Raw genomic sequence first — 23,713 nt, 5'->3', positions numbered from 1 at the left:
TGGCGAGGGGACCTTTGTGACATGCGGGCCTTTCCGCGATGAAGTCGAAGTTAAACTGGTCTTCCTCAAGGTGTGCTTGCGCTTCGCTCGATGTGTCCCATTAGTGACTCGACATTTCGTTCCCCAGCAACGTCAATATGCCATTCGTGAGCGCCATTTTGTCTTGTCAGAACTCGTAGGGTACCGACGCAAGCGCACGTGGCAACGCTATACAACTTGGAGACTGCCTCGTTCAAGGACGCGTTCGCCTTGTGCGCTATCATACCTCCTTCACGCTTTGGTGTGCGGCCTAAATCCGGTCAAGAGCGAAGGGGCTGTTATTCTCAGCTCCTTCTTTTTTTCGTATTTGCGCAATTCTGGTAGATATTGCTGTTTTAAATAAAATCCGAAAATAAAAATATTGCTTGCAATATTGCTGCCAATTATTCTGCAGACGGACTGAGAGGCCGTGGTGTGTTTTCAATCTATCTGCTTTCTGTTATCCTGTTTCTTAATTTCCTTTGTGCGCGCTCATATTAAACGGACACTAAAGAGAAAAGTTATTTTGGCTGCATTAGTAGATTGCCCTGCTGTAACATCATCAAAGTCAACCTTAGCATAAGAAGAGGACTGGTAAGCAAGAAAAGGTGCGATTAGGAAAGACGGCTGGTGACGCCGCCTTGAACTTCCAGCATCAGCTCACGTGGACGTCATGAATTTTTGATGGAATTTTAGCCTACTTGTTTCTCGTAAACATGGACTACATCGCCTCCTAAAATGGTCACAGGTTTTCTGTGTCTGCGCTCGTTCCTTCTTCGTTTTGTGTGTTTGCGCTTCCAATGAACCATGGGCCACAGGTTGAACTTAGCGAGTTCCAAGAACAGTCAGCCACGAAGGCGTAAATACGTAAAAAAAAGAAAGAGATACTTTGCAATCAATGACGTCACTTTGACGTGCCGATACTGGGGTTACGGCGCGAAATTAAACAAAAAATATGAACGATGACCTTCACTTTATCTTTCACAAACCGAATACAGCAAAATTAACCTACATATATATATTTTTTTTTCAAAAGTCTACTTTATCAGTCTAAACTGACAGTCTTCCTCTTCGGTGTCCCTTTAAGTGAAGGATTTAAGCTGAGGACTTCAAAGACGAAAAGCCATTCATGAACGATGCAAATTTCCTTTGGTGACCTGCGATGCAGAGAGAGAGAGAAAGTGAGGTTTAATGATGCGAAATGCATAGAGGTCGGCCTGAGGTAAATTCCTCTAGCCAGCTACTCGGCGTTGGGGGAAGGGGAAGAGGGACAGAAAGAGGGAAGAAAGAGGCGCATGATGGATGCCGATGACGAGAGAAGGAGGACGTAAAACATATGGCAAGCAATTTGGCATGCTCAAGGCCTACAGTCCAGGCCAGTACTTTTTAAAAAGTTCAGTAACGCCTGAATGGCCTTGAAACTCGATTGAGCGTCCGGCCAAGGGCCTAAAATAACGTCCTCCGACAACGGTGGACTGTCGAGACGCGTAAGGTCATTCTTCAACCTTTGACGCTATTCCGCGTACTGAGGGCAGTCACAAAGCACGTGACCTATAGTCTCATTTACATGGCACAACTCACAGTCTGGAGACTCGGTGCATCGCATGAGGTGCACGTATCCACGCGTAAACGCTACCTCCAGCCTTAGTCTGTGCAGAAAACTGGCACAGCTGCGTTGAATTTTCGCTGGTAGCCTAAATTTCATGGTAGGGTCCAATCTCTGTAGTCGTCTGTGTCGATTATCCGGATTGTCCCAGTGCTTTTCTGTCGATTTTCGTATGACACTGGAAAGGAGGCTGTTGGCGTCCGCTCTTGAAAAAGGAATTGCAAGCATTTTGACTCTTGGTTCTTCGAGAGCTTTCTTCGCTTCGGCATCAGCCAATTCGTTGCCGTGTATACCACAGTGACTGGGAATCCACTGAAATGTAATGTGGTGGCCGTTTTCTAGCGCTAAAGTGTATAGCTCGGCAGTTTGAAGAGCCAACACTCTGTAAGCGCTTTCTTTAAACACCAGTCTAAGTAGTTGCAGAGCCGATTTTGCGTCACTGAAGACTGTCCATATTTGAGGAGGCTGTCGCGAAATATATCGAACGGCTTCTCTGATTTCCACTAGTTCCGTAGATGTTGTAGTCGTCTTGTACACAGACGAAACCGTCGAATGACTTGATGCGCAGGCCCGACTAAAGCCGCACCAGACGCATACGACGAGACCGATCCGTTTGTATACACATTCAACGAGGAGTCATATTCTTTCGACATATATTCAAGTGTTAAATGTATGAGGCCGACGGTAGGTATTCGCGATTTTTTAGAAATTCCTGGAATAGATAGACGTACACGTATTTTTGACATTACCCATGGGGGCATACGTGGAAGGTCAGCAGGGGCAAAGTATGATGGTATGGCAGATTCTTGGCATTTAATGGCTCTTGAAAAAGTGGAGTCCGGCCGTATGTCGGGAAGTGTCGATAAGGGGTGGCATCCATGACGCCACAGCAGTCGCAGGAATACTCGAAGAGGTTCGCATCGTAGATAAACAGGTAAAGGGGTGACGCGAGCCTCCCCAATTGTTCCGTAGGTTGAGGTGCAATGTGGAACACCGAGACATGTTTTCAGCATCTGTGCCTGGGCACTTTCCAGCGTACGCCAACATGACCGGCTCATACCTGATAAAACTGGCAGGCTATACCGAATGTAGCCGACGTAGAGAGCCTGTTACAGCCGGAGTAGCGAATGCTCAGATGGACCCCACTTCATACGGGCCAGAAAGCGAAAAACTTGAGCAAGCCCAGCTAATTTTTTTCTTTAACATTGCCACATGCTTCGACCATGAAACACCGCGGTCAATGACAACGCCGAGATATCTGTGGTGGGTCACATATGGGATGGTAATTGCCATTGATCACAATTAGATACCAACACATAAGCTTCCGTGTGAACGCTATCGCAGCACACTTATCTGGAGCCAGTTGCAGTCCTTGGCACTGCAGGTACTGAGACGGTAAAGAAACAGCTCGCTGCAATCTTGCACGAATTTGCGGTCGCGTGACTGCGTACGCCCATATGCATATGTCGTCTGCGTAGGTACTGATGCGTACTGAATCAGAAATTATTTCCGCAAGGCCAATAAGGGCAATATTGAAAAGAGTCGGGCTGAGCACTCCTCCTTGAGGCACTCCACGGACCACAACGTGTCTTCTCGTTTCGCCATCAGTCGTGGACATGAAGATTGTGCGACCATCTAGGTAACTTTCAATCCACATGTGGAGACGGCCGCCGATGCCCAAATTACTGAGGGCATCAAGAATGGCTTCGTGCAGTACAATTTCATAGGCTCGTTTTGTGTCCAAGAAAACTGCTCCTGCAAGTCGATGCCGCCTTTTTTTCGTGTTTTATCGTGGACACGAGATCAATGACTATTGCAGAACGTCCACGTCTAAATCCGGACATAATTTCAGGATAAAGCTCATTCCCTTCCATGAACCATTCTAATCTTGTGAGCACCATTCGTTCCATCACCTTACCGACACAGCTAGCTAAAGCTACTGGCCGGTAAGATGACATTTCGTAAGGCGATTTTCCTGGCTTTAGGAGGGCCACTAAACGTCTGGTTTTCCACTGCTTCGGGACTGCACTGGATGACCACGTGGCGTTATAGTACGACAGCAGGACTTTCCGACCTTTCACACCAAGGTGGCACAGAGCTGTATATGAAATACCGTCAGGTCCAGGTGCAGAAGATGATCTCGAAGCAGCAAGTGCAGCTTTCAATTCCGGCATCGTGAAACGAAGGTCAAGACGAGCATCTTTAGGAGGTGGTACGGGCCGATGCAATGTTTGACATGTTGAAATATTGGTACGGGTGCCTCTCTTACAGAAGTCTTCGGCAACCTGCACTTCCGTCAGAGATTGGTGAAGTGCTAGAGCACAAAAAGGATGTTTTTGCTGAAGAGGGGCACGAAGGCTTCGTACTATCTGCCAGATCCTAGAAAGTACCTGCTATGCATGTTCTCAAAAAGGCAAGCAGTAATTTGAGATTGTTGGCCTATCTTCAGGCTACGAGATCGGAGACAAGCCGAACACGAGCACTATTGGTTGCATGCTCGAGCTGGGTCTTTGGAAGCGGGATGCAAAGGGTGAATGGAATGCCCGTGCATCTGCTTCACGTTCACCCAAGTCAAGATCCCAAGGTCTCGTATAGAGATGTAATGATTATCTGCCGCATTATAGTATAATCGTTCTTATACAGTTCCGTTTAGTGTAAAAAGTCCTCTTATGGCGTTTTACGTAACAGGGTAACCTTCATGGGCGCGATCTTGTACGCGTTCCAAAATGGAACGAAGGTGGTCCGTTCCATCGAGCCGCACACGAATTGGTCAATTTGATCGTCACGGTTCAAATTGACCAATCGTGTGCGGCTCACGGTTCAAGTTGACCAATCATGTGCGGCTCGATGGAACGGACGGCCTCCGTTCCATTTTGGAACGCGTACAAGATCGCGCCCCATATTGACAAGTGTGCATATTTATCATTTTTCCGGGGACTGTAGTTCACTTTCCAACAACTTAATGTCATCTCCAGTGCAAGACGCGCCTGCATGATTTGGAACTTCCTCTAATGTTGTCGGTTATTCTATCTGTTGCGCATGTTCTCACCGAACTTTGTGCAATCAGATTGTCCGCGACACGAATTGTGTAGTACTTTCTGGAAGGCCCGCGGGAACCAGCTGGAACTTTCGGCGAGTCATGTATAAAAGCCGACGCACTCATGGACCCGCAGATATCAGATTTCGACGATCGTCGACTGTGCTCACAGCTATCGTTCTGTTTTGAGTATCGCTTGCTTTTGTGGGTACAGTTTCGCCCAATAAAAAGTTGGTTTGGTGATTCACAGTTTTGCTACTGTCTTCTTCACCGTCAGTACAACGCGACAATATATTACATATGCTACACAAACCTGGAATCTAAAGCTGTAACAAACGCATCACATTTTGTCCTATTTTATTAAAAGCGAGGCAGCGACGGTGAACGCAGCCGAGGCCATCCCGGCTGCGTTCCAGGACGGACCATGGTCGTGGAGAAGTCTGACGGTGCCCGTTCCACAGCCAGTAGCGACTCCTACCCCGGCCTGGTGCGCGGCCATTTCCGCGGTGCGAGCTGCACCTCTTATGTTCGGTGACGAGCGCTTCCGCCGGCTCCTCCTCCGTCACCGTCATCGATCCTGGCGTGAGACCTGGTGGCGGCGTGGTGGTCTCCTGCGCGCTGCTGCAGCTCCCGGCGCCACCGTTCGAGAAGGGCACCGCCGGTGCAGGTGACGTCATGAGCGCGATGGCATTGACACCGCCTCAAGAGCTCGGCTCTGCAGTGCGTGGTTCTACACAGACGGTTCGAGAGGACATCGTGAGCGTTGTCCAGTGTTCCGATGAGATTTCGGGAGCTCGAAACCAGTTGCCAACGGTAGTGGCCGCGGCAACGTTAGAGCGGCGATCGGGATCATCTGCGACCTTCCTCTCCTGGGACCGGCCTGCTGCGGTACACTGCAATCTCTGTTGTCGCAAGGCATTCAGCGGGTGGCGTCTCCTTCCGGCGACCTACTGCGTGCACTCGTCAGAACGAGTCGGAGAGGAAAACTAGACCAAGTGTGCGTCAGGCGACGGTTCAGGGCATTTAGGCCCCTGCAAGACCTCAACTCCGAGCCTGCACCACCTGGTCTACCCAATCTTCGCGAGGAGTGCGTCCTGGAAGACAGCCAGGTTTAGGGCCTGTGGGTTCCTGGAAGACCTTGGTGACTCGGTCGTTGTCGGCTCCACCAATCCTCGTTCGGTGCATTAGCAGTCTAGAAAGTTCTCCCGCCGGTAGGGGTGTAATGCCGTCGTTGCCAGCCACCATGGGCCAGTGCCGTCAACGCCTTCGCAGAGGGAGGGACAGTGTGGGAACATGATTAGCGGCATCAGAGCCAACTGTGGACGAAGAAGAGGACGGACGCGCGAGCAGTGGCGCAAGGGACGCGCGAGCTGCGGCTGGACGCCCTTGGGCGCGGCCGGCCGAGACTGGAGCCTGCTGTTGTGGACTGCAGGATCGGGCCGTTTCCCACAAGAATTCGCCTCTGTATTCTCACCCACAATAGCAAAACCGTGTTGTGTTTCCTTGTAGCTATGTCATTGCAGTTTAAGCCACTGCTTAATTATATGTCACTTTGATTACTTTCTTCTGTATCACATGAGTGTTAACCGGGGCCGGGGGCCACGTCAGGCAAGTATGCTGCCTTTAGCCCGAGGTCCCTGAGCAATGGTTGTCGAAAAAAAATAAATTGAAATTAAAAAGCGAGACTTTCACTGTAATTCCGGGTGAATGAAGCGACATGGCTTAATGCTCAGGTGTCGCGTACACAAATAGTCTTGTCTAGTGCATTGGGCAAACTACAAGTCCTCATAGTGACATTTGTGGTTCGGTGTAATCGGTCAAACACATTCCATTAGACTGTAGAGCGTAAATGATAAACGGACCAAATACAAGACAAATATCAACACTGTGTTAAACCCCTTCGACATTCAGGCTCATATTAGCTCTCTGGTCAAACCAGAACATAGTTGACTGCTAATTTAACCCCACTAAGCTCAAACCCTATTGGACATGGCAGAAAATTATAGTAAATTGTTCATCTTTACTTCTCGCCATGTAAAGTATACATTCGTACAAAAATCAACAAAACGTTATAATAAAATTTCAATTATACAGTATAGTAAAGAAATAAATTAATGATTTCCTGAACTACCTATGAATAGAACCTTGATTATCGAAAACGCTACTATGGGTTTTGCTTTAACATTGCCACGCCTATATCAGAGTTAGGACGTGTCACATTGAGCGTATCACAACTCTATGCTATGCGGGCTTAAATACGGTAGACCATCAATAGTAATGGGGGATCATAAGGTGAAGATGTGCATAACTTTCAAATCGTTTGTCGTATTGACGCATTTTGAAGCCTACCACCGATGAAGCTACGCCGATTCTGCTGCCAGCATTCTAGTAGCGCGCTGTGCTACGCAATGCCAGCTTGGAAAGTAATTCTTGGGTTTTACGGGCTAAAATAACGATCTGATTATGAGGCATGTCGGTGTGGGGGGCTCCTGATTAATTTTGACCACTTGGTTCGTTCGTTTTCTTTTTTTTTTTAACGCGAGAGCGTTAAGGGCCCCGTGTCGCAGAAAATCCGGCGTCGGTGTCGGTGTGGCCTGGCCGGCGTCGGTGCCTGATTGATAACATGTTTGAGTTAAGCACGACATTATTCCCACCTTTTGTGCATGATTGAAACGAAGGGAAATGTATTACGGAAGAAAAAGAAAAATAAGTACATTGTGCAGGGCGGGACTGTTAGTATATGTTGTGGAGGAAACATAGGCGAGAAAACTGGCGGCACCAGGCGAGTGACGCAAGCTGTAAAGAGTCTTTCATTAAAGTGATACTAGCAGCACGACTAGTTTCCGAGAATAAAGCGGACAGAGTTATTTTGGACTAGTTCGAGTTAATATATCAGTGCTGGTGTGCCAGATGGAAGCAGCATATTAGAGTTTACTTAGGACTTAAGTTTTGTAAAGGAGGGGTTTTAAAGAAATAGGGACAGATGAAAAGTTGCGTCAGAGGTAAACTAACGAGCGATTAATTATTTTGCTAATATGAAGAGACCAAGTAAGGGAGGAAGTTATGTTGTTATGTGAAGACCTAGATAGCAATATGACGTTACGGATTCGAGAGCGGAGTTCTCGAGAAAGTAGGAAGTGGGGCAAGAATATGCCACGGGAGACGCGTAATACCTTACATTACGTTTCCTTACAATTACATATCGTTTTGAAGGATCGTAACAGTCATTTTAGTGTATAATTTCTCGGAAGACTACCCTTGCAAATAAGTGAATGTTAGAGGTCACGCATTGGGGCAATTCATTAATATAAATGAGAAACAGGAGAGGGCCAAGTACTGAACCTTGGGGCACGCCAGAAGGAACTGGCCTCAATGGGGAATTGGTGTTAGCAGACACGAATTGTGAGCGTCCGGATATAATATATTTGATGCAAGAGAGCAGTTTCCTATCAATGATCAATTTACTTAATTTAAAGAGAAGTAAACCGTGGCAAACTTTTTCAAAAGTTCTTGCGAAATCTCGGAAAACACAGTCAGCTATAAAACGACGATCAATAATTGCATGCAGTTTGTGTGTGAAGGAAGCCAGCTGTGTTTCAAGGGAAAGAGATCCACGGAAACCATGTTGAGCTTTTGAAAAGAACGAGTTAGCATCAAGGAAATTAACAATGTTTGTGTAAAGGACATGTTCGATGATTTTACGCGGAATACTAGTTAATGTTAATGATAATGGGTAATGCCATTAAATATTTCCAAAACTAAACTCTTGTCATTCACCAATAGGCCACGAATTCCAACCACCTACTCCCTGGATAACAACGCTGTGGAACTCGCCATAACTTACAAGTACCTTGGCATCAATCTTCAGCCAAACTTATAATGGAATAATCATATTAATCTTACCCTTGCCTCTTCTAACCGTACTCTCGGACTTATTAAACATAACTTAAAAGAAGCCCCAATGCATGTTAAAAAATAGCGTACACAACACTAATCCGTCCTCAATACGCGTCTGCCATTTGGGATCCCGAACAAACTTACATCATCAGTAACATCGAAGCCTTGCAAAACCGTGCTGCGCGATTCATTTTTTCAGATTATTCACGTTACACCAGCGTCACCTCGTTAAAGAATAAAGCTGAGTTGGACACCTTAGCACTTCGCCGTAAAATTTCTCGCCTATTACTTTTCCATAAGCTTTATCATCATCCATCACTTCATGATGATTTCTTTCAGTCACCACAAGCTATCTTTCCACGTCGTGACCATCCATACAAAGTCAAACGCATTAGCTACCAGTCATCCCATTATGCATAGTCATTCTTACCGCGCACAATAACTGAGTGGAACGCCTTACCATCAGACATTGTCACGAAACCTGACTTGACAAAGTTTCAAGATTTAATTCGCTCACGACTTGTCAACTAATCTTATTATTATTATCTTGGGACTTTTACAGTGTTTTCGATGTTTGTTGCTGTTTTGCTTTTCATTGCAGTTGCCTTATGTTCTCCTAATGTGTACTAATGTTTTCTCTGAATTAATTGTGACTTATTTTGTATATGACCTAAGTTTTACTCTATTATTACTTTTGTTATATTGTCTTGTTTTTAATATGATGTATATTCTATGACCAGTGCTTGTGCGCCTGTGACCCCCCTCCCCCCCCCCCCCATGTAATACCCTCATAATGAGGGTATTTTGAATAAATAAATAAATGAAATCGGGCGGTAGTTTAAAGGTGAATTTTTACTTCCTGATTTATGAACTGGAACCACATTTCCGACTTTCCAGTCGGATATGGCAGTGTGGATACATCAGTTGATTGTTACAATATCATGGATAGCATAATACTAGAATATATTTTGGTACTTTTTGAGAATTTAGCATTGATAAGATCCATTCCTGGGCTTATGGACACTTTCAAGCATTCGATAAATTTTTCGATGCCAAGGGGTTGAGTAAGTACTGCATCCATTGTTCGAGAATCAAAACACTGCACGTTGGGAAATGTTGTAGACGAGGTTGTAACAAAACTACGACAAAATACATGATTTAACACTACAGGGTAGTCGGCAACTGGGATTGCTTCCACAGAAGAGTCGAGTAATGTGATTTCGCTTTTATGGTCGGGGTTAATGGTTCGCCAGTGAGTGAGTACGAACTTTATTTAGGTCCTGAGGAGAAAGAATTAAAGCGGGGCCGGAGGCCCCGCCAATCTATCCGGTGGCTCCACCCAGGTCGGGGCCGGTAGACATAGTCCTTCGGCAACGGCCCGGGCCCTCTGGACAGCCTTGAGCTGAGCGATGAGCTCTGTACTTCTGAGCGCTGAGTCCCAGGAGGACTGGTCAGGAAAGTCCGTGCCCGCGTTGGCAGGGCACAGCCAGAGCATGTGTTCGAAGTTGTTGTATTCGTGTCCGCAGTGTGGGCATGCAGTAGGAAAGTCTGGATTGATCCTGCTTAGTGTTGTTGGTGTGATGTACGTCCTAGTCTGCAACTGTCTGTAAGTGACGGCCTGTGCTTTCTTGAGGTTTTGGTGAGGAGGAGGAAAAATTCTTCGTGCTAACCTATGATTTGAAGTGATTTCGTGGTATGATACAAGCGGGTCTTTGTTGTCTAAATCCCTCCAGGCTGGGTTGAAGCGAGGGGGCGGACCGCAGACGCGGAATGTGAGTTCTCGCGCCAGTTGGTGTGCCCGCTCATTCGGATTACAGTCAGGAGGTCCGGAAATGTTGCCCATGTGGGCCGGGAACCATGTGATGTGTGGGGACGTGAGGTTATCTCCTCCCGTTTCTTGGAAGATTTTGTTGACCACCGTAGCTGCTTTCCTAGAGACGAGGGCTGCCGAGAAGGTTCGCCAAAACTTTTTTGGATCATTACTGAGCATAGTTAGCAAATTATTTTGTTGGAAATTATTAAGAGAACATTTTACTGCGGAAACATACGCATTTTTCGCTGTCCCATATGCATCCCACCACTCCTCGGAGGGAGAATACTTGGCATAGCTATAAAGCCTTTTTTTTTGTTACAACGTCGTTTTAAATGCGATTTATAACAAAGTGCTTTTGAATGCGAAGAAATAGTGCGCATAGGTACGTACGTGGCATAGGGGTTCATGCACTTTTGTTGCAAACATATTCCAGTTAGTTTCGGTTGTTCGACTTTCGAGATTATCTAATAAAATGGTTAGAAAGGTAGATAGTTCATAATTAGGGCTCCGTGTTTTGGGAGTTTATTTTTCTTGAAATTCGGGGGGTGTTTTTGGAGTTTATTTTCTGGCGGAAATTCGGAGTTTATCTGAGTTTATCGAAGTTTATTTCTCGTAAATCCCCAATTCTCCGAAATTCACAGTTAAATTTTGCATTATTCTCAATACTCCAAAATCTTAGATGAAATGCTATCTGAACACGAAAATATCGGAACACACGAAGCGTACTTTTGTTGTGTGGAAGGTTTGAACGCACAAACACATATACACACAAGCACAAATACTTGAATACAAAACACCTACATTTGTGCGTATCACAACCTTAAAGCGTGTTGTAATAGACGCTATCATACTTTACGAAGTTGCTGTCACTGATGGAAGCACGCTCCTTTCGATTGATGATTCTGAGCTTTGAAAATGCCCTTTCAACGTTCGCGCTAGAAGACTCGGCGCACAGCGAGAAAGCACTGGCCACTGGACAGTGTGAAGTCTCCAAAGGGACAGGGGTTCAACAATGTTACTGATTAATTACCTCCGATAGTTCGTAAAATCCCTCATGAGTTGGCTCATGTCGTCAGTTTCAAGAAACACTAACCTAAAAATCGGCGCATAGGTTTCGAACGCGCGGGGTAACTCATGCTTCACATTTAGGTTCACAATATGAACACTATATCAAAACGATTCACCGGTGTACTGGAGTGCATCGAAAAGGTTCCTCTCAACTATCTGTCTCCACTTTTCAGCCACAGCAGCGTAGTATCCATGAATATCTGCGTCAGTCGTTGAGCAGTCATACGTCTCTCGCTCCGTGCGCGACAAGCCCTTTGTTAAATGTGCGATGGGTGAAGTCTACAAGATACTGTTGACATGAGGTAAAGTGTATATCGGTCAAACGGGCCGATGTATCATGGCTGCGTAGAACATGCCCTTTCGACATAGAAGGGAACAGGGTCATATTGGCCGTTAAAATCGGAGTTTATCGGATAAATCTGAATTGTCAAAAATTTTACCGGCGAGTGTTTATCGGATATTTTCGGATTTATCCGAAAACACGGAGCCCTATTCATAATGAATAGCTTCAAAGTGGGCTTTGTTGTAATTACGAAGGCACTTTTTGACTCCGGTTTATTGACTGACAATATTTTACTTCAAAACAGAGCACTAAACGATCGCTTATACCAGGCAGATACGATAAATCAGAGACCCTATCAGGACAGTTCGTTAGCATAAGGTCTAGCGTATTTGCCGTATTGTATGATAGTCTAATAGGTTGTGAAACAAGCTGATAAAGAGAAAATACCGAGCAAAGATTGATAAAATCAAAGCTTTCTGATGAAAACGGTTTCAAAGACCAGAACACCAAGAAATGTTGGGAAAGTTGAAGTCTCCCAGGAGAAAAATGAAAATGTTAGGATGACATACAATAATGGTAATCAATGGCATCGTGTAAATGGGCAGCGAAATTTGAGCAATTATTCAGCGGACGATAGCAAACCCCAAACACAAAGCTTTATGGCAGATATGAGCGTGCGCCCATACAGCTTCAGGATTAGTTTGAACAGGAATATAGAAAGACGTAATATCTCGCGAAATAGCCAACATAACACCGCCTCCTACACGTGATTCACGGTCACAGTGACAAATGGTGAATCTGGGCGTGACATGAAATATTTCGTTGTCAGTAATGTTTGGGTGAAGCCAGGTTTCAGTGAGCGCAATGATAGTTGAATTGCACGTGTCAACAATTTATTGAAGTGATTCTCGCTTATTAAGTACGCTTCTGACACTTGCCAAAAGTACAGTCACACTGGGTGCCGGCAACAAACCACCACGTCCACTCGCGCTCACCTATGATGGTGTTTCGCCACTCCAGCTTGGCGCAGAATGTCGCGATAAAATGCTAGATGACTCACCGGAAATTCTGCCGCCGGCTGCGTCGTACATATAGCGTTTATTGTTAACAATGAGCTTGTTGTGCCGCAGCTGGAAGATCGGTGACCCGGGTAATCCTTTGGCGAACTCAACCAGTTTTCTTCTAGCATGGCGAGTGGCGGTGGAAGAGTTTTCGGCAACTAACAATCTATTCTCCTTGAATTTTGACCGTAATGCCAGCACATTTTCTCTGGTTTTATAAGGAAAAAGCTTTATAATAACAGGCCGACACCTCGATGCTGTGAAACTGCCTAAACGGTGTGCGCGTTCGATCTCGGATTCTGAGACGCTACTGCCCATCGCGGTGGACAACACAGCAAGCGCTTTCTGCTCGGTTTGTTGCCATGTTTCACGTGCGTCTAGAATCCCATGTATGATCAAGTTTTCGCGTCTGGACCGATCTTCTAGATCGTCTATGCGATTCGGGATTGAAGCGTGCTGTGACATCAGGAGCGTGGCAGTATCCTGCACGGCAGCTATGCAATGACTCATGGAGCTTTAGTGTCATTTGTTTTACGCTCGAGAGTTTCAGTGCGGGTAAGCATGTCAATCAGCCTAGTTTCCAATGTTTCTTGGTTAGATTTGATTGTCTTAATATCGGCTATTGCGGTCGCTTGACCCAATGAAAACTTTTTAAATAGTTCTTTGATGCTGTCATTTGTATTTTTCAGCATCTGCGTCATGGCACCTATCTGCGCTTGCTCCGAATTGCTTTCGGTTTGAGTAGATCGAGTGCGGGATGGACCAGGGTTAGTCTCAATGTCACCACAGCAGAGCAACCACAAAGAAGGATCGAAGCAGTTACACAAAGTTTCACAAAGGACCCTTGCGCATGGGAGCACTACCAAGCAGCTGTCGTCTGACTTTCTAGCGAAGATAGAAAAGCGGCTACACATCGGCGGAGCGCAGAAAGCGAAGGGGTTAGCCATGCTTCCGCGACGGCTGCTCCGATGCCCACTGAAAGCACAGCATAGCACAAGGTAGTGGCCAGGCATATAAATACGGAGCGGAGCTTGATTCCAGCGTCGATCTCGACAACTTGATACCAGGGAAACTTATTATCCGAGGCATCACTTCGGTGAATGCGCGCGCATCGCGCACCTTCCAGGCGGTAGCGATGCGCGGGGATTTCGGTGAGCGACATTGTCAAGGGCGGGAAGGCGGACGGCACAGGGACCACGTAGTAGACCACCAAAGTAACAAAGGCCTGCGGAGCGTAGAAAACGAAGGGGTTAGCCATGCTTCCGCGACAGCTGCTCCCATGCCCACTAGTAAGTAGAATTGAACTTACTCTCTTAATTACAAGAAGTTTAATTAAAATCAGTCCAGTGGTTGTTTCATAAGATCATTTCTGCGTTTTACATGTAATTGAATAGTCGGCATCAGATTTTGCCCCGAACAAAAAAGCTTCCTCTTAAACCTCTTTCGTTACCACGCCTATTGAGAGCGATCACCGGTGATTGATGCATTAAATCGCCGATTTCGACATGTTGCAGTAGTTTTTTATGCACTTAGCGCCACCCAGTGGTTAGTCCAGGCACTCCTCTTTCAGAATCAGTTAAAACTTTCCCGCTCGATCTGGCGACGTTGTGATTTTCGGCGGAATTTTTTGCGAATTAATGTGCTTGTGTTGTACTGAAAAGGGTCGTAGCTGTCACCCTCGAAAAAAACGCGCGCTGCTCGTGATTACGCCGCACTAACATCACATTTTTTGCGATGAAAAGACCCCCAGCAAGTCAAGAATCAAATTATGATGTTGGCTTTGCCATCTGACAGTGCTGAGCGGTGATAAGTAGCCTAAAATGATGCGAGCTGTTCAATAGTGAGCTGTGGTTTGGAGTCCAAGTAGTTTTATTTCACAAAACCGCATTTCTGAAGGTCCGCCAACATGTCCAACATGCGGACTTGGCATTTTGAGCCAATTTCCAAGTTTCGGTTTCGCTTCACTTGCAATATCCCGGCGAGGAGCGCTGCCGGTGTTACTACGCATTTATCGAAAGTGGCTCCCCTGGCGGCGGCGTCTCGCTCGACTGCACCGCGAGAAAAGCGTCCCGCTCGGAAATAAGCTGCACCTGCACTTGAATTTAGTGATGAGGACTTGAAATAGGAGTCCGGCGATGACAGAAAACCAGGTTCAAGCTCTGACAGCGACGATGTTTTGAGTCAGCCTGGGACATCCGAAGCTGTTCACTGGCGAGTTTCGTTTACAGCCTTGAGCGGTCTCCTTCCTCGTCCGCGCTTATCTGCCGATCTTTGTGCATGACCTGAGAGCTTCACTGATTATCTGCAGAGTGCGTACTTTGCTTGGTCAGGATGTGCTGCACAAATAAAATTCACTTCACGCCCGGAAGACCGCCCTGAACACATTGGCCCAGCACTACGGAGCAGCGCAAGACTGTTTACAACGGCGCGGGATTTCTTTTTGCTCTTCTTCATTGCGGATGTGATAAAGACCATCTGGAATCAAACAAATATGCTTGGATGCATATTCTGTGATGGGTCCTGTAAAGAGGTGGCTCCAGACGAACTGGTGAATTTTATTCAACTTTTCATCAAACCATACTCAGTAAATTCCGAAAAGGCGAAGCTGCAAAATGTGTTACGAGGGCCACAAAGTTGAACAAAAACAAATATTTTGTGCAAAATATGCGGAGTGCACCTACGCTTCACAAAAGCCAGGAAATGCTTCACCGCATGGCACGTGTGAAAAGCAGTTCCTCGTCTTATTTTCTTTTTTTCTATCCGAAAAACAGCAGTGTACTACCATTTATTTTTTGAGAAACTATTCCTGGGTCATTTATATTTTAAATGTATAGTCTGAATTTCCTTTGATGTTAATGGTTTCGTAGATATCATGCTTTTTATTGTTGTTTTTATCAACTGGCAACAAAAATGATGCTATCTAGAATTGTTACTGTTACCCAATAATGTTTTTTTTTTTTTGCTTTGCAAAATATGTTTTTGGAAAGAGCATTTCATTATGTACAACTTGCTATGCTGCAATGTGTGCTGGAATATTACTTGTAGTGGCAAAAGAATTTTCTCTGAAACCTTTTAAAAATGACAATTTCGTGTCGTGTTCCCTATTTCGAACATAACCACTTCACTTATGCCAAAGACGTCCCAGCATTTTTTTATAATAAAAAAATCAGGAAGGCCTAGCATGCGAACGTGAGCGCCTTCCAAGTCATTTAAGAAGCTGCATTACAATTAGCCTCGAATGAACCGAAGGCTGTTTGCGGCGGCCGACTGATAGCAGCCGTAGTCGTTGCGCAAGACCACTGCTAAATGCTTCACGTGACTTCGACAAGAAGATTGCTGTCTTAATGCAGTGCTTCAAACCGCGCCAAAGGAGGAAGGACAAAGGCGAACACGGCTAACGTGCTCATCTTTGAAAATAATAAGTTTCCTCATATTTCAAGAGACCTTATTGCGTGTCCAACCTCAGCATCCACGGACGCTTTAGTCAAGGTGGACAGCGAAGAGAAAAAAATTACTCGCTATCTCGACCCTGCGAAAGTGCATGTCCAGCGAAGCTGTTGCAAAACCACCACCACAACTTCTGAGAGGATTATGCAATGCTTTATTGTTGGCTAGGATGCTTGTTTAGAGATCGTTTGTTAATGAAACGTATGATGTTCAGCGTGTTGTATAGGTGATTTCAATGAATCTATGCACTGTTCGCTTCACTTTTCTGAGCGCTTGTAGCCTCTGCCTTACGGGGTATGAGCCATTGAATTTTTTGCTTGCTTAGGGGGCTATGAGCCATTGCATTTCTGCTTGCTTGGTATGAGCCATTGCTGATAATGATATATGCTTGTTTTGAGCTTGTTCTTTATTGAAACGTACGCTGTTCTGTGCGTTGTATGCGTGATTGCATGTATGTATGTACTATTCGCTTCATTTTGCTGAGTGCTTGTAGCCTCTGCATCACGAGGGGGATGAGTCATTGCATTTTTGCTTGCTTAGGGTGGTATGAGCCCTGCTGATGCTGATAATTATTGTTCACGGACAGGACACGAAAAATACCGACAACCGAGAGGCTAACTGCTTCGCAGTAAAAAGGTAGTCGATGTACATGAATAAACGACATTACGAACAGTCTGGAAAAGGTTTCTTATCGCGGTTGACCCCTCTGTCAATGACAGCGAACAAAGCACCGGTCACCGCAACACAGTTAACGTTGTCGTTTCTTCTGCATGAGAAGCGTAGAATAAAAAAGCCGGCAGATCCCACGCCCTGTGGGAATCGATGTTACGCGAAGCAGAGGGCGGATAGCCAACCAAGTTAACGAAACGACCATGAGAGCACGAAGACGTAGACGGCTCTTTCATAACCTACATGACACGCATGTAATGATATCCATGTCACGAGTCCTCAGGAGTCCCTTTAGCTACACCTAAGAAACATTAAGGCGAAAGCCTTAGTCTTGCTGATGACTATGACTTCGACCATCAACCTTTAGTGTTTCCTTCACTTTAAACTCACGTCCGAACCCATTTCAGTGGTTTTTGAGTGTTAATCTTTTTCGCTGAGTCATTGTCATTTTTGCTGAGTCATGCTCATGACTGTGATTTCTAGCAGCATCCTTGTGTGTTTTCTTCACTTAGTGCCCACGTCCGAACCGATTCCAGTGGTTTTTGAGTATTAACCTTTTTTCGCTGAGTCATTGTCATTTTTGCTGAGTCATGCTCATGACTATGATTTCTACCATCGTCCTTTAGTGTTGCCTTCACTTAGTGCCCACGTCCGAACCTATTCCAGTGGTTTTTGAGTGTCAATCTTTTTTCGCTGAGTCATTGTCATTTTTGCTGAATCATGATCAAGACTATTGCTTATACCAGTAATCTGTAGTGTTTTCTTCACTTAGTGCCCACGTCCGAACCGATTCCAGTGGCTTTTGAGTGTTAATCTTTTTCGCTGAGTCATTGTCAATTCGCTGAGTCATGCTCATGACTATGACTTCTACCAGTATCCTTTAGTGTTTCCGTCCCTTAGTGCCCACGTCTGAACCCATTTCAGTGGTTTTTGAGTGCTATACTTTTTTCGCTGAGTCATTGTCATTTTGCTGAGTCATGCTCATGACTATGACTTCTACCAGCCTCCTGAAGTGTTTCATTTCATTTATTGTACCTCAAAGGCCCCAGAGATGGGGTAATACATGAGGGATAGGCTTAGTTTAACAAAACAGTAATTCGAGAGCTGCCTTGAAATGATGTGCGTCGGAGTGGTGCGACGTCGGAAGACAGACCGTTCCAGTCCCTTGCGGTTTTCACAAAAAATGATCGTAGATGCGAGGTACTCTGCGCCTGGGGAGGATACACGGCTTTTCTGTGGTTAATGCGGCTGAACCGACGATGAGCTGGTAATATAGCTGAAATCTGGAGTGGTGAATGATAGTATTTGTTAAAGAAAGACACAGTCGAGAAATATGACGTCCTGATTCTAGATTAGTAAGACCAGCACGGGTTTTTAGTTCAGACACGCTTGCCTGATAAGAATATTCAGAGTAATTAAACCTGGCTGCACAGTTTTGAACTGACTCAAGTGTATTAGATGGGTTATGTTGATGAGGATCCCAGACAAGCATGCATATTCCAACTTAGGACGGACATATGTAGCATAAGCTAATAATTTTACTGATGGGGGAGCAAGTTTTAGGTTCCGGCGGAGAAAACCGAGGGTTCGATTCGCGGCATTGGCTATGTTAATGACATGATGTGACCTAGGGCGCGATCTTGTACGCGTTCCAAAATGGAACGGAGGCGGTCCGTTCCATCGAGCCGCACACTATTGGTCAATTTGATCGTCACGGTTCAAATTGACCAATCGTGTGAGGCTCGATGGAACGGACCGCCTCCGTTCCATTTTGGAACGCGTACAAGATCGCGCCCCAAGTTAGGGTAGTTGAAAATGTTATGCCGAGGTATTTATACGAGTCAACGGATGATATTTCGGAGCCGTATATGGTGTATTTCCCTGATTGGTGTTGCTGTCCTGCGATGGAAAGAAACTAGTGAGGTTTTTTTTTGTATTTAAAGACATCAGCCACTCGTTACACCGTAATTCAGTGCGTTTTAGGTCATTTTGAAGCAAATCCGTCTGAAGTGTTAGTTATGCGTCGATAAACTACACAATCGTCTGCGAACAATGAATATTAGAAGAGATCTCAGTCGGAAGGTCATTAATGTAAATTAGAAAGAGTAGTGGTCCGAGAACTGTGCCTTGTAGTACGCCCGAAAGTACAGAAGACCGTTTAGATGACTGCGTGTTAGCAAATACAAACTGCTGCCGGTTAGTGAGAAAGCTACGTATCCAGTCCAGTACCAATGGATTAATGTTGAGACGGGAAAGTTTTAGGAGTAGCCATTGGTGTGGGACTTTGTCAAATGCCTTTTCAAGGTCTAAGAAAATGGCATCTACAGGTACATTCAAGTCGAGGTTAGAACTTAGATCATGAAGAAATAAAGCTAGTTGAGTATCACGTGAAATACCTTTACGGAAGCCATGTTGAGCAGGATGAAATAGGTTATTGGATACTAAAAAGTTTACGATCACTTAGTACCCTTACGATTTAGTACCCACGAATTAGTACCCACGTCCTAACCCAATTCAGTGGTTTTTGAGTGTTGATCTTTTTTTCGCTGAGTCATTGTCATTTTTGCTGAGTAATGCTCATGACTATTACTTCTACCAGCATCCTGTAGTGTTTCCTTCACTTAGTACCCACGTCCGAACCCATTTGAGTGGTTTCTGAGTGCTAAACTTTTTCGCTGGCTCATTGTCATGACCTGCATGACACGCATGTTATGATATTCATGCCATGACATATCAATTTATGTTCGTCATATACTCTTGTCATAGTATGTCAATTTTGGTACATATCAAGTTAACGAAAAGACCATTAGAGCACAAAGTCGTAGGCGGCTAGATAGATACGGTCAAAGTAGCAAATGTTCGCCAAGAAATGCTTCGCATTTAATGCCGTAACAACCGGCACGTATCAATTTAACGTTTCTCATTGGGGCATGACGCACGCTTCACAGGCAGCCTTTCACCATTCGTCACTCAAAAGCAGCCTCTTGAAGGCAGCACCTATTGTTCTGTGCCGGTGTTAACTTCTAGAGCTAGCATAGAGGTATTGTTTTGGGAGAATGCAGTCACAGCCTTCCTTTTTTTCAGCTTTGGCCTCTTTCATGACAGCAGATTTCCCGGGAAAAAAATTCGCGGAAAAAAATTACATATGCGTGTGCCAATCCACTCATTTCTTTTCTGCGCTGACGTTAGAGACGGAAACGAGTTAATAATGAACGCAGTTTCCCCCTCCCCCTTCCAGAGTTATATAAAAATATAGGATGCTTAAGCTTCGTCTTTAAGAGTACAACGCGATAGCGTTATTGTGACCCGATCGCATCGCATCGTTCACATACGGCAAGTAGGCTTCATTCACTTCAACATTAAACGTGGCAAAGCCAGCTTACAAAGACCAAGCTTAAACTGATTCCCTTAAAGTCGACTTCACTTTTAACAGAAATTCATTGCTGGAAAGACGTTTTTCTAGGGGCAATATAAGTGGTCTTATATGAAAATTTGAAAGCCCTAGCACCTTCTTATTATTTTATTAATTGTTTGCTAGTGCCCCGACACGCGCATGTGTCCAAAACGAAATAACACACGAAGTCCCAATTAGACCTGCTTAGGATGCTTAGACCTGCTTAGATCCGAGTGCCATCTGGATATCATTTTCGCAAGTAAAGTGCCCGAACACGCGGCTGTAGCGCTGGTAGAAATGCTGAGAAAGGGGTTTGTGTTTGAGTTTCCTCGTAGCAGAATTGGGTTTTCTCGTACATTCAAATTACAATCCAACGCTAAATGGTAAACAATCCGACGGCGAATCCGACGCCTAATGGTAAAGTCGTACTTTACCATTTTTCTGACGGATTTCACTGTGAGAAATTCAATTTATGTTCACCGAAACCTTGCACCACGTGGAGGGCCTGCGCGGTCGGGGTGGTTGGGGATGATTTTCTCCGCCACCCGCCGACATCGCACGCCGGTTGCCGACACCGGATTTTCTGCGACACGGGGCCCTTAACGCTGTCGCGTTAAAACACAATCCCGTGCTAACAGCATATTTCGTGAATGAAGCAAGCTAGTAGAAGAGTCTCGACAGGATGGTCCAACAATTGTGGTAAACGTCTGAAAACAACACAGGATGTATGAGAGACGCCGTAGTGGTGGGCTTCGTAATAATTCTGATCATTTGGAGTTCTTCTACCTGTGCCTAAATATGGTACGCGTAAAATTGTTTACATAGGATCTACGAAGCATTGTGGCCACAAAAGTCAGAAAAACCAACCCACGGCACCGCGCTCAACAGCAAAAAAAATTCGGCTGTTAAGCCACAGCGAAACGTTCTTTTCTCTCTTGGTTCGCATGAACGTCAGTTCCTTTCAGATTTCATTAAGAAAAGTTGCCGAATATAACTATTACAATGGCGTGTCTGGTGGTCACTGGATTCTCAACCTGTCGTTCTGTTTTTAACGCTCTTCTATGCGCAGTAAATGCTTCCTTCGACACTTCATGGGCTTCGCTACCATGTATGATTAACGGTAATAGAACAAGAAACGTCGCTCAAGACAAAGTGGCTTGTCTTCGTCAGAGAGATACATTTATTATTGCGATAGCAATTATATGAACACATCAAGCGGATTTCTGCCATCGGCGACGCCGTCGCCGTCGCCGTGAGGTTCTTTATAAAGTCCAAGGGCGATAAAATCGCCGCCGCGCGCTGTATGCGCGAGTGAAAGCGCGCGGGGGACGCGCGCTATCACGGAGAGCGAACGCACGGCGGAAAGTGATCTTCTCTACAAAAGCTATATTAGACCCATTTTAGAATATGGATGCACCATATTGGACCCTCCTACGTGAACCGACCAAGATAAACTTGAGAGAGTTCAGAATATAGCAGCAGGATATATAATCGGCAACTATGACAGAAACATAAGCATTACTACTGCAAAACAAACATTAAGATGGGACACTGTAGAAAAGGGTAGGCCGGCATTACGCTTGAAACTTTTTCACAATATATTTTATGGCCAAATTGGCATAGACCGCAATAAGTATATTCTTCAGCCGTATTATATATCCAGACCAACAGATCACGAGCTCAAGGTTAGGGAATACAGCTGTAGAACTAAGCTTTTCAAAAGCACTTTTTTCCCCAAAACTATTTTAGAATGGAATCGACTGCCTGCTGCCGTAGTTGGTATACGAAATAATGAGCATTTTGTAACTGGACGTTTAAATCTTGTTCTTTATTTTAGAGTATATAGTTAATGTAGAGTTCGCTATCATTTCATAGTGATTTGTTATTTAGCTGTATGATGCCGTTACTTGCCTAAATAATGTTTTATTGTTCGTGCTGTACATTGATATCCTGATTTACCACTTTTTGTTCCCTTACGCTTTTTTTATTGTATTGTATAGTGTACTGGTATTTATTCTATGGTATAGGCTGTGTACATTGCTGTATGCAATTCCCCCACTGTAATGCCTAAATCGCGCTGTGGGCCTGAGAGTTAATAAATAAATAAAGTGCACTAAGCACTCTCCGGTGCAAGAGTCGCCCAATGCGATGTTCCCTTCAGGACGACGTATGACCATATTATAGTGTTCTCACGCGATATAGCTAAAAATGCGGGAGGCTGAACATCTTTTTTCGGTGATAGGCCACTCCTCATCAGCGATATCGTTCCCTAATACAGTGACGTCTACGTTCCATGCCTCCAAGTGCTGTCGCGAATAGTTGCATATCAGATTAGGGTAGGAAAAGGGACAGAGGGATTAGAGCCTACCTCATCTCTTTCCGTTTACCCTGTTCCCGTTTCATTCTTAGTCATACAATCCGTGATATGGCTGATTGTTAATAGAATAACAAAATTATACGCAGAAAACTGGGTGCCAGTGTTTTCCCCACCAAAACTAGTCATGCTTCAAAAAGTGAAATTGGAACTTTGCAATATGCTAGCATAAATTTGGTGCCACAGTGGAAAAGGGCGCATTTATTGTTACATTGCCTGGAGCGATAAAATATCTTGAAGCGCCTCTGTCACAAGAGCACAGTGGGGCTCCAATGCAACAACAAGTGCTGCCCTTCTTCACACCTAGCACGCGACATTAGTAATCTCGTCGAAGGATGTTGACGCGCTTTCGTCAAAGTGGTCTAATCAATAACGCCGTAAATGTCTTGTGTTAGCTTATCATGCTGCGTATCGAAGTCAGCCTTGTAGTTGCTGAGATCTCACCTTAGAATAGATAGTTTTATGATCCGTCAGCGAAACTGTTGGACACGGACGAAAAAAGAAGAGACGATCATAGGCTCCCCTAGATATTGCTAGCGCGGCATCTAGCTGACGGTGAACCATTCGTGCTGCTCACGCCAGTAAAATAGCCTATCAACCGGTTTGTGCAAACATTGGCTTACCGTGGAAAACCTGATCGCGAAGAGAGCCCATCAACCTGGTTGCGCTTGTCCTTTCTTCGCGTAGTCAAGCAAAAAGAGCCTACGTGTTTACATCCACTTAGGTGTGGGACCCTTTTCTGACCTTGAACGCTGTCTGTTTGGATCGAAAAAGGTCAGTCGCGTCTTGAGTGAGCGAATGTGATTATTAGCTCGACCTTCAAGCCCGTGCGAGGTGCTTTAAAGGTTGCTTGGCGTTCAAAATGCCTTAGATCGCGGTAGGCTTGAGTATAAGCAAGACACGGTCTCCTTCACCAGAGTATGTAAATACAGCTTAACTCAAAAATGCCGAAAGAGTCATTTTCGATACGCTTATCAAGTCCACAAGATTCGAATTTAAGCGCTACAAACGTAACGCAAAGTCTGCCGTAGCATTTTTGATAACAT

General features: G+C 45.1%; 1 long non-coding RNA gene across 2 annotated transcripts in view; it reads right to left on the bottom strand.

Annotated features, from left to right (window-relative positions):
* LOC119450860 (uncharacterized) overlaps positions 1–23,379 on the bottom strand; it is a 49,964-nt gene extending 26,585 nt beyond the window's left edge. The window contains exon 1 of one of the 2 annotated variants that reach the window (XR_005191529.2): positions 23,291–23,379. This is a non-coding gene — a long non-coding RNA (uncharacterized LOC119450860). The remainder of the gene's footprint in view (positions 1–23,290) is intronic. The other variant, XR_005191530.2, reaches the window with a different exon arrangement.
* Between the last annotated feature and the right edge of the window lie 334 nt (positions 23,380–23,713).

Source organism: Dermacentor silvarum, chromosome 4 (assembly GCF_013339745.2).
Source record: "Dermacentor silvarum isolate Dsil-2018 chromosome 4, BIME_Dsil_1.4, whole genome shotgun sequence".
In the NCBI taxonomy this organism is placed as follows: Eukaryota; Metazoa; Arthropoda; class Arachnida; order Ixodida; family Ixodidae; genus Dermacentor; species Dermacentor silvarum.
This window is presented reverse-complemented; position numbering and strand designations above follow the sequence as displayed.